Source organism: Mus musculus, chromosome Y (assembly GCF_000001635.26).
Source record: "Mus musculus strain C57BL/6J chromosome Y, GRCm38.p6 C57BL/6J".
Taxonomy (NCBI): domain Eukaryota; kingdom Metazoa; phylum Chordata; class Mammalia; order Rodentia; family Muridae; genus Mus; species Mus musculus.
Genome location: NC_000087.7, coordinates 49,890,549 through 49,899,078, shown reverse-complemented (window position 1 = coordinate 49,899,078; position 8,530 = coordinate 49,890,549).

Here is an 8,530-nt window from a genome sequence, read left to right as displayed (position 1 = left end):
AGATGATCATGTGGTTTTTGTCTTTGAGTTTGTTTATATAATGTATTACATTGATGGATTTTCGTATATTAAACCATCCCTGCATCCCTGGAATAAAACCTACTTGGTCAGGATGGATGATTGCTTTAATGTGTTCTTGGATTCGGTTAGCGAGAATTTTATTGAGGATTTTTGCATCGATATTCATAAGAGAAATTGGTCTGAAGTTCTCTATCTTTGTTGGATCTTTCTGTGGTTTAGGTATCAGAGTAATAGTGGCTTCATAAAATGAGTTGGGTAGAGTACCTTCTACTTCAATTTTGTGAAATAGTTTGTGCAGAATTGGAATTAGATCTTCTTTGAAGGTCTGATAGAACTCTGCACTAAACCCATCTGGTCCTGGGCTTTTTTTGGTTGGGAGACTATTAATAACTGCTTCTATTTCTTTAGGTGATATGGGACTGTTTAGATGGTCAACTTGATCCTGATTCAACTTTGGTACCTGGTATCTGTCCAGAAATTTGTCCATTTCGTCCAGGTTTTCCAGTTTTGTTGAGTATAGCCTTTTGTAGAAGGATCTGATGGTGTTTTGGATTTCTTCAGTATCTGTTGTTATGTCTCCCTTTTCAGTTCTGATTTTGTTAATTAGGATTTTGTCCCTGTGCCCTTTAGTAAGTCTAGCTAAGGGTTTATCTATCTTGTTGATTTTCTCAAAGAACCAACTCCTCGTTTGGTTAATTCTTTGAATAGTTCTTCTTGTTTCCACTTGGTTGATTTCACCCCTGAGTTTGATTATTTCCTGCCGTCTACTCCTCTTGGGTGAATTTGCTTCCTTTTTTTCTAGAGCTTTTAGATGTGTTGTCAAGCTGCTAGTATGTGGTCTCTCCCGTTTCTTCTTGGAGGCACTCAGAGCTATGAGTTTCCCTCTTAGAAATGCTTTCATTGTGTCCCATAGGTTTGGGTATGAGGTGGCTTCATTTTCATTAAACTCTAAAAAGTCTTTAATTTCTTTCTTTATTCCTTCCTTGACCAAGGTATCATTGAGAAGAGTGTTATTCAGTTTCCACGTGAATGTTGGCTTTCCATTATTTATGTTGTTATTGAAGATCAGTCTTAGGCCATGGTGGTCTGATAGGATACATGGGACAATTTCAATATTTTTGTATCTATTGAGGCCTGTTTTGTGACCAATTATATGGTCAATTTTGGAGAAGGTCCCGTGAGGTGCTGAGAAGAAGGTATATCCTTTTGTTTTAGGATAAAATGTTCTGTAGATATCTGTCAGGTCCATTTGTTTCATAACTTCTGTTAGTTTCACTGTGTCCCTGTTTAGTTTCTGTTTCCACGATCTGTCCTTTGAAGAAAGTGGTGTGTTGAAGTCTCCCACTATTATTGTGTGAGGTGCAATGTATGCTTTGAGCTTTACTAAAGTGTCTCTAATGAATGTGGCTGCCCTTGCATTTGGTGCGTAGATATTCAGAATTGAGAGTTCCTCTTGGAGGATTTTACCTTTGATGAGTATGAAGTGTCCATCCTTGTCTTTTTTGATAACTTTGGGTTGGAATTCGATTTTATCCGATATTAAAATGGCTACTCCAGCTTGTTTCTTCAGTCCATTTGCTTGGAAAATTGTTTTCCAGCCTTTCACTCTGAGGTAGTGTCTGTCTTTTTCCCTGAGATGGGTTTCCTGTAAGCAGCAGAATGTTGGGTCCTGTTTGTGTAGCCAGTCTGTTAGTCTATGTCTTTTTATTGGGGAATTGAGTCCATTGATATTAAGAGATATTAAGGAAAAGTAATTGTTTCTCCCTTTTATTTTTGTTGTTAGAGTTGGCATTCTGTTCTTGTGGCTGTCTTCTTTTTGGTTTGTTGAATGATTACTTTCTTGGTTGTTCTAGTGCGTGATTTCCGTCCTTGTATTGCTTCTTTTCTGTTATTATCCTTTGAAGGGCTGGATTCGTGGAAAGATATTGTGTGAATTTGGTTTTGTCGTGGAATACTTTGGTTTCTCCATCTATGGTAATTGAGAGTTTGGCCGGGTATAGTAGCCTGGGCTGGCATTTGTGTTCTCTTAGTGTCTGTATAACATCTGTCCAGGCTCTTCTGGCTTTCATAGTCTCTGGTGAAAAGTCTGGTGTAATTCTGATAGGCCTTCCTTTATATGTTACTTGACCTTTCTCCCTTACTGCTTTTAATATTCTATCTTTATTTAGTGCATTTGTTGTTCTGATTATTATGTGTCGGGAGGAATTTCTTTTCTGGTCCAGTCTATTTGGAGTTCTGTAGGCTTCATGTATGATTATGGGCATCTCTTTTTTTATGTTTGGGAAGTTTTCTTCTATTATTTTGTAGAAGATATTAGCTGGCCCTTTACGTTGAAAATCTTCATTCTCATCAATTCCTATTATCCGTAGGTTTGGTCTTCTCATTGTGTCCTGGATTACCTGGATGTTTTGAGTTAGGATCCTTTTGCATTTTGTATTTTCTTTGACTGTTGTGTCGATGTTCTCTATGGAATCTTCTGCACCTGAGATTCTCTCTTCCATTTCTTGTATTCTGTTGCTGATATTCGCCTCTATGGTTCCAGATCTCTTTCCTAGGGTTTCTATCTCCAGCGTTGCCTCGCTTTGGGTTTTCTTTATTGTGTCTACTTCCCCTTTTAGTTCTAGTATGGTTTTGTTCATTTCCATCACCTGTTTGGATGTGTTTTCCTGTTTTTCTTTAATGATTTCTACCTGTTTGGCTGTGTTTTCCTGCTTTTCTTTAAGGGCCTGTAACTCTTTAGCAGTGCTCTCCTGTAATTCTTTAAGTGACTTATGAAAGTCCTTCTTGATGTCCTCTATCATCATCATGAGAAATGTTTTTAAATCTGGGTCTAGATTTTCGGTTGTGTTGGGGTGCCCAGGACTAGGTGGGGTGGGAGTGCTGCGTTCTGATGATGGTGAGTGGTCTTGATTTCTGTTAGTAGGATTCTTACGTATGCCTTTCGCCATCTGGTAATCTCTGAAGCTAGCTGTTTTAGTTGTCACTGTTAAGAGCTTGTTCTTCAGGTGACACTGTTAGCCTCTATGAGCAGACCTGGAGGGTAGCACTCTCCTTAGTTTCAGTGGGCAGAGTATTCTCTGCAGGCAAGCTCTCTTCTTGCAAGGCAGGTACCCAGATATCTGGTGTTCGAACCAGACTCCTAGCAGAAGTTGTGTTCCACTCACTAGAGGTCTTAGGATCACGTGTGGAATCCTGTGTGGGCCCTTGCGGGTGTCAGGCGACTCAGCTGGCAAGGTAGCCCAGGGCTCGAGTGGAGTGGAAGGGGTTTGTGCCCCAGATCAAGCCCAGGTAGCCTACTTCCCTATGTACCACAGTCTCAAGTTCCGCGCGATTGGATTGGAGCAGGCACTGTGTTCCACTCACCAGAGGTCTTAGGGTCCCGTGGGGAGTCCCGTGTGGGCCCTTGTGGGTGTTGGGCAAGACTCTGCTGGCAAGGTAGCCCGGGGCTCGAGACTCCAGTCGAGGGGAAGGGCGAGGTGGGTTTCTTTTATGCAGCAAAATGTTGTGTATTGTTTATATAGACTGTCTGTTAGTCTATTTGTTTTTATTGGTGAATTGATTCCAGATTAAGGCAACTTCAGACCAACTTCTTTTATGCATATCAATGCAAAATACTCAATAAAATTCTCCCCAAACTAAAAGGGCTATTAGGTCATTTTCTGATAGTCAAAACTGCAATGAGAACTGCCAGTTTTCCTAGTGTCACTGGCTAATTGCTATTAGATAGTAACTAGGCTTTCTCCTATTCAGAGCACATTCCAAGAGGTTGTATAACAATTAACCAAAGGTCATCAGAAGGGAACTAATGATTTATTATAGGTTCTAGGGTAAAAGATAAAATATTGATTGGGTTTACCTATACAAAACTTCACTAATATCATAGTTATGTTTTGATAACTTCAGTGAACCTGTTGATCTGAGACAGTTGATGAACTTTGTAACATGAGGTCATGTATTCTGAAATATTTATAAGTGCTGAGGACAAAGAGACAAGGAAAATCGAGAGAGAAAATTTTTTTTTTTGCCTTTCTCCACTTAGACTATTTTTTTTTTCCTTTTACTCACTTAGAAGAATTTTTCCCTTTCCGCACTTAGGATCTTTCTGCTTTGCCCTTATATAACTTTCATAAAAATATTTTTATAACTTAGTAATAACTTCTATAATCACTTCTCTAAATTCCTTCTCTTCCAGTGACACCTGGCTTGTTGGCTCAAAGTTAGAGCCCAGCAATTCCTGCTGAGCTAGAAAAAAGGCTGCATTGCTTAATCCTCCTCTGTTAGGCTACAGGTGTTAATCACCTAAGCCAGCCTACCCTCAGAAAAACCAAGTACTTTTTAGAAGTTATCATCAGCATTTCAGTACAATTTGAGAGCTAGAAAGCCCTGAGACATTTCGATTTTAAAGCCATTGCCAGGGTCCTACTCTGTGACTCCACTGCTATCCTGGCTCAGAGCAATCCTGGACCTCAAACTCTAGTATAGAGCAGTAGTGATAAAAAAAAACCTACATGGTATTGATACAGAGACTGACAGATGGATCAGTGGACTAGAACTGAAGAACCAGAAAGAAAACCACACATTTATAGACACTTGATATTTGGAAAGAAGCTATATATATATATATATATGATGGAAAAAAGAAAGGATTTTCAATAAATGGTGCTGTTCTAATTTGCAGTCTGTATGTTGAAAAATAAAAATAAATCCATACTTATCACCTTGCACAAAGCTCAGTTTCAAGTTGATCAAGATTATCAACATAAAATAAGATCCACTGAATCTAATAGAAGATAAACTCATTGACACAGAGAGGGAAATGTCCTAAAAACTACTCCCATGGCTCATGCTCTAAGATCATCAATTCATAAATGTGACCTCATGAAACTGGAAAGCTTCTGTTAGCAAACCATATAGGCAATGGTACTAATCATCAACCTACAGACTGGAGAAAAAAATCTCAACTAACCTCACATCTGATAAAGGGTTAATATCCAAAATGTATAAAGAACTCAAGAAACGAAATAAACCAATCAAATATGGGGTATATATCTAAATAGAGATGTCAAGACAGAAGAGTCTAAAATGGCTAAGGAACACTTAAAGATATGTTTAAAGTCCTTAGTGCTCAGGTTAATTCAAATCAAAACAACCCTGAGATTGTACTTTACACCAATCAAATTGGCTAAGATCAAAACCTCAGATGACAGCACATGTTCGTGAAAATGTGGAGAAAAAGGAACACTCCTCCACTGCTGGTGGGACGGAAGCAGGTACAACTTCTCTGGAATTCAGTGTGGAGATTCCTCAGAACATTGGAAATAGGTCTACCTGAAGACCGACATGTACCACTCTTGGGCATATACCAAAAAGATGTCCCACCATGCCCCAAGGCACATGTTTTTCTATGTTCATAACAGCCTTGTTTATTATAGCTAGAAGCTGCAAATAACCCAGATGTCCCAAAACAGAAGAATGGATACAGAAAATGTGGCTCATTTACACAATGAAATACTACTCAGCTATTAAGAAACGAAGACATCCTGAGTTTTTCAGGCAAATGGATGTAACTCGGAAATATCATTCTGAGTAAGGCAACTCAGAACCAAAAGGACATGCATGGTATATCCTCATTAATAAGTGGATATTAACCAAAAAAGTGCAGAACACCCTGTATTCATTCCGCAGAACTTAAAAAAGTTATCAAGCCACAAGTCCCAAGTGAGGACACCTCAATCCCACTTGGAAGGGAGAAAAAGAAATCACAGAGCGAGTGGGGGTGGTGGGAGGGTCTCAAGTGGGGATGGGGACCAGGAGTACTAGAGAAGAACATGATCAGGTATTGGTTAGAAAAAAAAAAAAAAACTGAAGCCCTGAGGTACAGCAGAAAGAATGAAAACAGGCAACCTATGGAAGTATGGCGTTGGGGACCTCCCAGAATGTACCAGAGCCCTGGGAGGTGAGAGACTCTCAGGACTCAAATGGAGGTATCTTAGATGAAATGCCCTACAGTGGGGAGTAGGAACTTGTAGATGGGAAGCAGGAACTTGTAGAATCCACATCCAGTAGAAAGATAAGGAAGGCATGAAGTGAGTGATGGGGTTGCCATCCCACGTCAAAAGCTCTGACCCAGAACTATTCCTGTCAAAAAGAACTTCAAGAACAAAAACAGAGAAGAGCCTGATGGAAATGAGGTCCAGTGAATGGATCAAGGTGGGGCCCAGCTTGGGGAAAGGCCCCAAGGCCTTACACGACTACTGAGGCTATGAAGTGCTCACAAAAGGGGGCCTATTATGACTGTACCCGAATGACCCAAAAAGCAACTGGAAGAGTCAGGTGCAGATATTTACACCCAACCAATGGACAGAAGCTGCTGATCCCTCTGGTTCAATGAGGGAAAAGCTGGAAGAAGCTGAGGAGGAGGGCAACCCTGTATGAGGACAAGCAGTCTCATTTAACCTGGATCTCCAAGACCTCTCTGACACTGAGCCACCAATCAGGCAAAATATACAAGCTGACATGATGCCCCAAACACACATACAGCAGAGGACTGCCAGGTCTAGGTTTAGTCAGAGAAGATGCACCAAACCCTCAAGAGACTGGAGGCCACAGACAATCTCTTGGGTAGTTCTGGTGAGGTGGGGGTTGAAGACAATTTTGTGGAATTGGTGGGCGGTGGTATGGAATGTGGAACAATCAGAGGGGTATAACACCTGGAGTATGAAGAAAAGATTAAATAAATCAAAAAAGATAAATAAATAAATAAATAAATAAATAAATAAATAAATAAATAAATAAATTCTTAATGAACACTGGCTTTTAAAGGTTTCTTTCTTTTGAGTACATTCTCTCTCTCTCTCTCTCTCTCTCTCTCTCTCTCTCTCTCTCTCTCTCTCTCTTTCTCTCTCCTTTCTCCTCTTCCTTCTCTTCCTATTTCTCACTTGCTGCTTTGCTCCAGAATATTTATCAACAGTCACCTATTATTCTACCTATGTTTAGAAGGGGTGAGTCTCTGCCTCTTTAAGGTATCTAAGGGAGTTTTTTTTTTCCTACAAAATTAAAATGAGAGTATTGTCCTGGAAATTTCCCAATGCTTGTTTTGTAGTGTGTAGCACTTTCCTGATACTTACAGAGGAGTTCCTATTAATTGAAAATTTTGCGTCTGTGTATCAGAGGGAGAACAATAAATGGAGAAAGAGAGGATAAGGTGGGAGTTCTCATTGTTTTTTATTTGCTGAGAAATAATCTATGCACTAGACACACCAGTGTTTTGGTCATTTCCCAGATAAAACACCTGCTTTTAGCTATCAACGATTACAAACAAATATAGTAAAAATATGTAAGTATATTTTTGTGAGAATATGTTTTCCATTGATTTAATTATCAGAAATAATATTTTTCAGTCCTGTACTTAATTTGTTTAGCCCCTAGATATGAATCCCTGAAATATGTGTACTTGGGCTTTTGAAATATATTGAGATAGCTATCCAGGCTCTATTCTAATTTATCAGAACAATGTATGTCAGTTATAATAAGTATATAATATCCCTAACATAATTACTGAATAATATATAGATAAAGCAAGACATCAAACTTTATCCCTTAGAGATGCCCAGACAAAGATAGCTGATAATAAATAACTCTGAAAAGATAGTTAATAAAATTTATATTTGTCCACTTTGGTGAAGTAAAACCCCTCTGCACAGATATTTCTTTCATGATATAGAATAGAGGTCCTAACTGTCACAGGAACAGATTTATACAGTTTGTCAAAGAATTCTTTACAAGATTACAAAAGAGGTCGAATATAAATTACATAGTCTTTAGTTGAATTGACCTTTTATAAATAGAAATTTGACAAAAAAATAATATTTACTCTATGGGTGCTTTCAAAAATAGAATGGTTTGCATGGAACAAGTTAGTATTGGAAGGATTAGAAGTTCGAAGCTATCCTTGGTTACATTCTAAGTTGGGGCCAGCCTAGGCTATATGACATCCTGTCTGAAAATATGAAATTACTGGAACCAGTAGTTTATCTTTATGAATCCTCTACTTTGGATACTGAATCATGAGCAATATCAGAAGTACAAGGTCTATCAGTACCAGAAAGTATAAAAAGAATTTCCCCAAACAAAAATAATTTAAGAGTTATTTTTAGGGGCATGATTATGTTGCCAGGGAATAAAAGCACTTTGAGTTTAGAGTGGTCAGTAATGAGGAGTGAGTATTGCTCTTACACAGGACTCACATTGGTTAGCTCACAGTCACCTTTACCTTGAGTTTCAGGAGGCCTCTGGCAACTGTGGGCATGTGCATTTCCTTACATACATATGTACGTACGAACACATACACACACACACACACACACACACACACACACACACACACATTTAAATAATAGGGAAAAGTACTTTGCTTTATCTATCAGTTTAAAGGAAGTTTGAGTTGAATGTACTTAAAAGAGGTGCCTCATAACCAAAGTATGAAATCTGCTAGTCTTCCACAAATTAG